The sequence below is a fragment of the Leopardus geoffroyi genome, chromosome B3 (assembly GCF_018350155.1).
Source record: "Leopardus geoffroyi isolate Oge1 chromosome B3, O.geoffroyi_Oge1_pat1.0, whole genome shotgun sequence".
NCBI classification, from domain to species: domain Eukaryota; kingdom Metazoa; phylum Chordata; class Mammalia; order Carnivora; family Felidae; genus Leopardus; species Leopardus geoffroyi.
Window position 1 is genome coordinate 2126400 of NC_059337.1, and position 8551 is coordinate 2134950.

Consider the following 8551-nt stretch of genomic DNA (forward strand, 5'->3'; position numbering starts at 1 on the left):
TGACAAAATAATAAAACTTGGTGATGATGTTGAGTTCAGTGCTCACTGCATCCGGGTCCGGCCTGCCTTTTACAGCCCTGCTCTCCCTCCCGGGGGTCACCCTCTCCTCCGGGCGCGCTGGGCGTTGATGCTGATAGAGCCCCTCCTCTGTTGCTCTGTCTCCATCGCGGCCATCTGGGTAGCAGGTGCTCGGGCGGAGCCTCCTCTGTGGGGTCCACGTGTGAGTCCTGTGGAAGGAGGACCCTCTTGGAAGGCGCCTCTGCCCAGCACACTCCCCTGATGTAGGAGATCCATTCTTGCCCGGGGTGACCTCTTGTGATTCCCAGAAGCTCCCACTTGGATGGTCTGTTCCAGAACTTCCCACGGGAGAGGCTTCCTCACCTGCTGGCCATCCCTTCTGAGAGGCTTATGGGTAAGAAGGCTCAGTCCTGGCTACTGTTGCGGTGTTCGCCTCCCCATGGGAAATTCACGCGGCCTTGACTCTCCAAACTGGGGAATTCAGACCCTGCTACCCCACTTTCCACCTGTTCTTTCTCCCCAGTTCTCTCCCCCCCGCCCCGCCATATCCTGGAAGCATGTCACTGCTTACTCCGTGCAAGCAGCCATGTAACCGGAAGTAAGATGGCCGTTTCCCGTTCTTTCCAGCTCCCCACTCCCTGTGACCGGGTATCTGGGACCACCCATTACAGGTGGAAAAGCCCCACGCAACACCCTGCTGTGATTCAGGTGATGAAATATTCTCACGGGATCAAACCAAGGTCTGAATTAATTTAGATGGTGTACAGAGCTCGTCGGGGCCTCTCCCGCGTGGACCCCTCCCAAGGCCCTGGGAGGGGCCCTCCAAACGCGTTCCGTGGTCATAAGCTGTTTTACAATGTGAACAAACAAGGTATTTTTAACCACGTTTGGTTAAGACCACGGTGTCTTTCCACTCGGACTTCCCCTCTGCTCATTTCCGTTTTGTGTCAGCGGGCATAGGAGTGGCTGCAGGTATATTTGGGTCTGGAATAGGCTGAGGAGGGATACATCTATTTTGGGTTTGGTGGGCCCTATTTACGTGATTCGCAGTCATTTCCACGTCCAGTGAAACTGTCCTTCTCCATATCCGTATAGGAACGGCCTTCAGGAAGACTCATCGGTGCTGTGTTGTCACCACCCGTAGGGACACAGAGCACGGCCAGCACGGGAAGTGCGTGGTATTGATAGAGAAACAAGGTTTGCAAAATATTCCGACTCAGCCTAGATGGTTGTCTATATCCATCCGTAACATAAAGTAGATTCCAAGGGATCCACCCAGAGTAGGAAAGCCAGTTCTGGTTTAAATTTATGAGACGGGCACCCAGGTGGCTCAGTGGGTTAAGCATCAAGCTCTGGATTTCGGCTCAGGTCATGATCCCAAGGTCATGGGCTGGAGTCCCACGTCCTGCTCTGCACTGAGTGTAGAGCCTGCTCGGGATTCTCTCTCTCTCTCTGCTCCTCCCCCACTCGTGTGCACACACCCACTCTCTCTCTCTCTCTAATGATATTAAATAAAGAATAAATAAATAAATTTATGATAAACGCAGTTATCAACTTAGGAAGACGAATTGCTTTTATATACGAAAGACACCTGACAGAGCTGTTCCCAAACTGTATAGCAGTTGTAAAACTATGTGATTCTGCTAACGATGAGTTGTGGAGCTGGAAGGAAATTTTTAACCTGTTCATAGTAATAAGCAATTTTGGTTGGCCATGCCAGAGGAAAGACTCAGTTAAATTTCTCTTGTTGCCACATACGATGATACTGAACACGGCCATCGTGTGAACAGGACATCGCAAAGTATGGAACCGAAGAGGTAGGAAAAAGTATTACAGAGGGGCGTCCGTTCATTAGTGAAAATTATCTGTTCAATTTTGCGAATTTGTGGCATTGACATCTTTTAAACTTTTGCGATCTGTTTTGAATTTTTCTCCTCCCTCGTTCGAAAAGCTCACTTACACACTTAGTTCTTGTTTAGTGACGTCGTATTCCTTTCTCTTTAAAAAAGATTTTTTTAATGTTTATTTATTTTTGAGAGAGAGAGAGAGAGACAGAGTGTGAGCAGGGGAGGGGCAGAGAGAGAGGGAGACACGGAATCCGAAGCAGGCTCCAGGCTCCGAGCCGTCAGCACAGAGCCCGACACGGGGCTTGAACCCACCAACCGTGAGATCGTGACCTGAGCCGAAGTCGGAGGCTCAACCGACTGAGCCACCCAGGCACCTCTGTGTTCCTTTTTCTTAAAGATGGTGTCTTAATTGGCTCAAGCTGTGGCATCACAAGCCTGGCTCGGCCCTTGGTCATCTGCTGTTGGCTGTTGCAAGGCCGTGCTGGTGGGGCTGGACTCCATCCTCCTGGATCCTCGAGGTTTTACGGCCTCGTTGAAACCACAGGGCTCCGGGTCTGTCCTCAACGCGGGTGAGGGTGTCCCCAGCTGGACTCTCTTGCGTTTGACTCTTTTGAGGCCATACATCAAGAGCCATCTTGATCCCGACTCTTGGGAATTTGTCCTAGTCAACTAATTCCTAAGAAGAAGCAGCTGGACCTTCCCGATGGCTTTACTACGTAGCATCTGTGGGGCAGCTCAGATGGCCAGGCCTCAGGACACAGTCAGAGCGCGACGGTGTGCCAGTCCTCAGTGTGTCCGTCGGCAGGAAAAGCGCTCAGAGCGCCATGCTGACCAATCTCCGATCACAAAACAATGCGTGCATGGGAGCAGCAACGTGCCAACACGTCCGCCTTTGGACAATGCCTGCAAGGCGGCAGGACGGTTGCTACACGCAGGGTTGGAACAGGGGGTTTTGCTCTCTCTTTTTCCTTTCTCTTCAGTGCTGCCATAGGCTGACTTCGCATTTGCTCCCAAAGGAAAGAGACTCCGCGTGCTTTGGGCGTCCGCTGCCTGGGACCTCCCAGCTCACTTCCTTCTTTCCCCCGCCCATTCTGATGTCCCCAACCCACACACGCAGGAGCACGCGCTCACCCGCACACAGTCACACGCACACACGCACACGTTTGCTCACGCTCACGCACGCCCAAATGCACGCCCGCTCACGTGCGCCTCCTAGCACCTCTGCTCTCCCAGCCACTGGCATCCACAGCATTTGCTCCAGAACGAGAGGCGGGGACAGCCCTAACCCCTCCACCCACCCACCAACCCTGCCAAAGCTGAGTTTTCTGGCCTGAGCCGAATCGTGCCCTTCTGGGCATTGCCCAGGCCAGGCCTTCCCAGGACGTTGACGCAGGATGCCCTTGTCCAGTGCAGCACCTACTTCCACACTGGCTCCCCTGGGAACCTCTGCCATGTCGCCCACCGAGCGTCTGTATACACTACAGCTGCCTTTTCCCATCTCTAAGTTTCCGGAAGATTCCGTTCATCGCTTCAGGTTAAGCGGGAAGGTACCAAGCATGTCTAGTGGCATCACCGCGTGTCTCCCCCCCCCCCCCATGTCCCTCACGCCCAGGTGCTCCCTTCCTGACGGTCCTGACCCTCGGAAGACCCAGGACAGTCCCCAGTGGCTGGAGTAAAATCCACCTGACGGGCGTCTGGGTGCTTGCTTGCTGGGTGACCCGGGCAAATCACTATGCCTCAGTCTTTTTCCTTTACAATCTTGAAAGAGTTGAGCCAGGAGATTTGTAAGATCCCTCCTGGCTCTGGTTCCATCACTCATGACCCATGAATCCTTCTCATTAGTTCTATTTTGGGATCCATCGCAGCACTGTGCCACATGATGGCTGCTGCTGCCCAGGGAGGGGCTCAGATGCTCTCAGGGCGGCAGCGTCGGGAGCTTGAGCTCCTGCCTCCCGGAGCCCCGGGCTCCGGGGCGCAGTTTCCCTACAAGGGGTGGTTATTCGTTTCGGCGTCTGAGCACAGAGAGAACGCACAGGACTCAGGCTCTGCTTGTGGATGAAAAGCTCATGTTCGTGGAACCACTGAGGGCTCTGGTGATGTAGGCCCAGACTTCAGGACGCAGGCGAGGAAAGGAGCCTTCTCCTTCTCCTACTCGAGGCAATGGAGAGGACCGTTCGCCCAGATTTGGGGAGCCCAGGCGAAAAGCGTCGAAGATGTCGGGGAAGATGGGGGTTCAGCGAAGCCTGCGATGGACGGAACAGGGTGTTTTGTGGATGGATCACAGTTCCAGAAAACAGCATAAAGACCATGGAAAACTTTCTTTAAGGAACTGCCTCTTCCTTTGTTTTGTGGTGAGTACCGTCCGGCGAGCTGGGTACCCAAGCCAAGCCTGTGACAGAGACAAAGGAGAAGGTCGTAAAAGGGGACTCAGGGAGCACAGAGTCACGATCGCCTGACAGGTGGGTCCTGGGTCTTCCGAGGGTCAGCACCGTCAGGAAGGGAGCACCCGGGCGTGAGGGACATGGGGGGGGGGACAGCACAGGAGACCCCCAGAGAGGCCGGGTGAGAGAGGCCGTCAAGGAGGTACCACTCGCTTATGCACACACGTTCTCCACTGAGGGAAACCAGGCTGCTAAGGACACACGGTGACGAGTCTCAAGAACGGGGCCGTCACGGGCGGAGCTGTGCGCCAGCCTCCGTAGGCGATAAGACCCAGCGCGTTCAGTGCTAAATGTTTCAGAAAGGAGACTGGAAACCCCTGCCTGGCGGGTGCCCGGCACTCAACTGAGGGAGCGTTCTCACCGAGTAACTGTCTACCGACTGACCCCTTCCCTGGGGAGGAGACCCCGGACAGACATGCGCTGCGATGAGAAAACCGTTCAGGCTGGCTACAGGGTGAGGTCGTCACCGAAGTGGTCGGCGGTTGGCAGGGTCTGTCCCTGGAGATCGGGAAGGATGGGATCAAGGAGCCCCCGACACGCACGTCCCACTCGGGGCAGGGAGCCAGCCTGAACGAGTGACCCGTAACCTGACGACACAACACAGACCTCTGCGGCCTCTTTTTTGAGTCCCTTTTCCACATCGTGGGCTCGTGGGATGGACACCCAGAGCTGAAGGTCCTTCCCGCTCAGCCCAGGGAGAAGGGGCTCCCACAGGACAGATGGAACCAGCCAGGGAGGGACCCCACTTCAAACAGGGAAGTTAAGAACTAGAAAAACCATCGGAGCTGTGGTTGCCAGGGGCACAGACTGGGGACTGACTGGGAGAGCAGCATTGGGAAATTCTCCGGGGCCGCGGGAGAGTTCCCTATCCTGACGGGGGTGTGTGTGCTTTCCAAATTCATCAGGCGTGCACGTAAGATACGTGAGGGAAGTTTTAAATAGATATTTAAAAATTAAGAAACGGTGGGGGAGATTATTTAGAAATATTCCTGCGTGGGGGCGCCTGGGTGGTTCAGTCGGTTAAGCGTCCGACTCTTGGTTTCAGCTCGGGTCTTGACCTCACGGTTTGTGAGTTCGAGCCCCGCGTTGGGCTCTGCGTTGACCGTGCGGAACCTGTTTGGGATTCTGTCTCTCCCTTTCCCTCTGTTCCTCCCCTGCTCTCTCTCTCTCTCTCAAAGTAAAGAAACATTAAAAGAAAAAGAAAAAGAAAAAGAAATACTTTTGCATGGCCCATACTTCAAAAAGGAAAGAGTATGTCCTCAGGCTACAGTGCCAACCTGGACAGGGGGACCTGACAGGTAACTGGCAGAAAGTGCGAGAAGACCCAGATTCGAGACCCGGGCGTGCAGGCCACTCGTTATCAACCACTGTCTCTTGCTCTCTGTACCTCTGGCCTAGTCTATAGACGAAAGGAGTTTTACAAGGAGGCGGCTACACTCTGGTGATCGGAGAATCTCTGTCCCCGCTTTCCGAGACAGGGGCTGACCGGATGAGCCCTGGGTGTGGCCTGATCTGGGGATTCTTCTGATCTGAATCTCTTCCACATGTGTGGTGTCAGCCGGGCGCGGGGAGGGGAGGGCCGGGCAATCCGAAACCTCCAGGAAGTTCAGCTTCTCTGGTGCTAAAATTAGAAGCAGGCTGCAGCTTACATCAAGGTCATTCCTCGCCCGGGCCTCTCCATGAGCTGACTTTTCCCTCCGCCCGGCGCCCTGCAAACGCTCACGATTACAGCGGCCCGTGTCACGTGAATGCCAGATGACCCCGGGCCGGGGACCGAAGGCAGAAAGGGGGGGGGTGTCTGGTCTCGTGGGGACCCTTTCAGACACGGAGCTGGAGAGCAGGTGAAAGGAACAGGAAGGAAGGAAGCAGGCAAGAGGACAAGGAACGCAGCCCCGGGCCTGGAACGGGGCAGGACGGAGAGGTGGAAGGGCTGCCCAGGTCTACTGGGTCTGTCGTCAGCGCCTTGCTGCTGTCCCCCGAAGACAGCCGTCCATTCCACTTTTAGACGACACTCCCGAAAGAGGGAAGTGAGTTCTCCACAGGTGTCGTCTTGCAGTAATGGCCGAGACCCCCGTGCCCGCCAGGAGAGAGCCGGGGTCCCAACTCTGTCGCCGAGTGACCAGGATCCTGAGTGACTCACCTGGGGGCTGGTGCCTCTTCTCCCTTATCAGCAGAACAGAGATAACGTGTGGGGTGCCGGGAGGACGCGGGGACCATGGGGGGGGGCGGGGTGGGCAGGCAGGAGGGCCCCTCGGAGGAGCCTGAGCAGGCTGCCTGACCCAGGTCTCACTGGACACGTGTAGACGATTTCGGGGTCCGCGGGTGTCTGTGGGGCCTGCCTCAGGGATCTTGCGCCGCTGGGGGTCCCCTGCTTCCTTCCTCTGGGCCGGCGCGCGGAGAGGGCGTCTGGCCTGTGCCTCCCCTTTCTGGGCCACCACGGAAAGGCGACAGTAGCTCCCTGGGAGCCGCCCTGCCTCGGTATCCCCGCTGTCGCAGCCATGTCTTCCACCGCGAGGGGCGGACCTGCCCGAGCGCCGTGGCCCCGTGCGGCACGAAGGCACAGCGCCTGACGCTGGGTGGGCGCGCAGTAGGCGCCCAAGACGGTCCTTGTGCGCTCCGGTGGGTGATGAAGAATTTCTAAAAAGTCACTCGATCGGCCAATTCATTTCCAGCTGAACGAAAACGTGCGTACTTTCTTTGGGGGAGAGCACAGTTCGGCGCCTGGGGGCCCGGCCGCTCCTCCCCACGAGGCCATTCTCGTCGTCGCTGTCAGCGGTAGTGACGACGGCGGCAGGGGCGGGGATGAGACGCTGAGGCACCGGCAGGGCTCTCGTGTCCTACGGGACGAGACTCAGTCATCAACTGGATCCCGTTGAGCAAGATTCAGGGAACGCGCTGCACAGAACCGCCCTGCCGGGCTGCACCGCGTCCACACCGGGGCCGCCCCGGACTGAGCGACAGCCTGCGTGCGGGGAGCGGGTACAGAACGACATTTCCCTCTGGCCATCCCGGCTGTCTCTCCTTCCGCCTGACCTCTCCTTTCCTGTGGCCACCTGCCGCTGAGGACAGAGGGAAGTGGCTCTTTGCCAATCTTGCCGGATGTGTGCAGGCCTGGGGTGGGCACCGGGACCTCCATTCTGGGGTCTCTCCCAACCTGGAGAGAAGGGGACGGGCCTCTGGAGTCGGGTGAGTGACAGGGACGAGCTGGCATTTCAGGAGCTGCTGTAGTGGCAAAAGGCATGAAAAGGAAAGAGAGAAAAGACAGAGACGGTTCCTTCTGGACGTAAAAATCTGAGGCTGAGAACCCTGGAGGGAGCTCAGCAGTTGACTCATGGGGGGCATGGCTGCTCCTCGGACACGTTTGAGGCCCCACAGGGGTCTCTTCTGTGGAGACGAGTGGTCCACTGGATCTCCTCCGTGGTAGGCACGGAAGAGAGAGCTTACGCTCGGGTTTCTGTCCCTGGGCCTCCGTGCTTTCCAGTGTAGGTAAGGAGGTCGGTTGAGATGGTCAGTGGCCATCTCTCTCCTGCCTGTGGAGCTCACAGTTGGACAGCCCAGGGCTCCCATATTCCGGTTCAGCCCCACCTGTGGGACTAGACGTCTTCGTCCGCCATCTTGGTTGTCCCAGCATTCGGTCGTGAGCCAGACCCGGGGCCTGGTGTTTCTCTCACGAACTAACTGTCTTCCCTCAAGTCTTTTTCGTTGCCCATCATGACATCTGTGAGGCTCCCACACCTCTTCCGAGTCTGACGAGCAATGGATCCCTTGACATCATTCAGCATGGGGTCCCATGGGGGACAGACACTGGTTGTACTTGAATACAGAGCCCTGCTTGCCTCAGTGGGTACCAGCCCCTCTGCGGTCTGCCCCTTGAAGGGTGACCCTTGTCCCAGCTCCAGGACACCCCTCGCTGGGGCACGCTGGCCACCACAATCTCCGGGATGAACCTAGATGTGGTCTTTGGGATCTGATATTAAACAGACTCACGCCAACGTTTCTTCCTCCGACGTTCTCAAGGTCTCTCCAGCTGCGGAGAAAGCCCTGGATATGGGCCACGTGGTCTCATTTCCTTGCAGAAATCCCTGGTCTCAGAGCCGCGGTCGAACACAAGAATTGCCCGTCTGAAGACATCTGGGTGCTTTCGCAAAAAGCTCGTTGGAGATGCTGCTGTGTTACCTCATGTCTGTTATGTAAGGGCTCGCTTGATAAATTTCTCCTTGAACACGGTGCCAGGAAAAATTTCTC

General features: G+C 56.7%; 1 long non-coding RNA gene across 1 annotated transcript; it reads right to left on the reverse strand.

Moving 5' to 3' along the window:
- Nucleotides 1-3914: 3914 nt before the first annotated feature.
- LOC123582400 lies at nucleotides 3915-6663 on the reverse strand. The gene is made up of 2 exons (XR_006704360.1): nucleotides 6447-6663; nucleotides 3915-4254 (listed from the first exon to the last, which is right to left on the reverse strand). It is a non-coding gene; the product is annotated as an uncharacterized LOC123582400 (long non-coding RNA).
- Between the last annotated feature and the right edge of the window lie 1888 nt (nucleotides 6664-8551).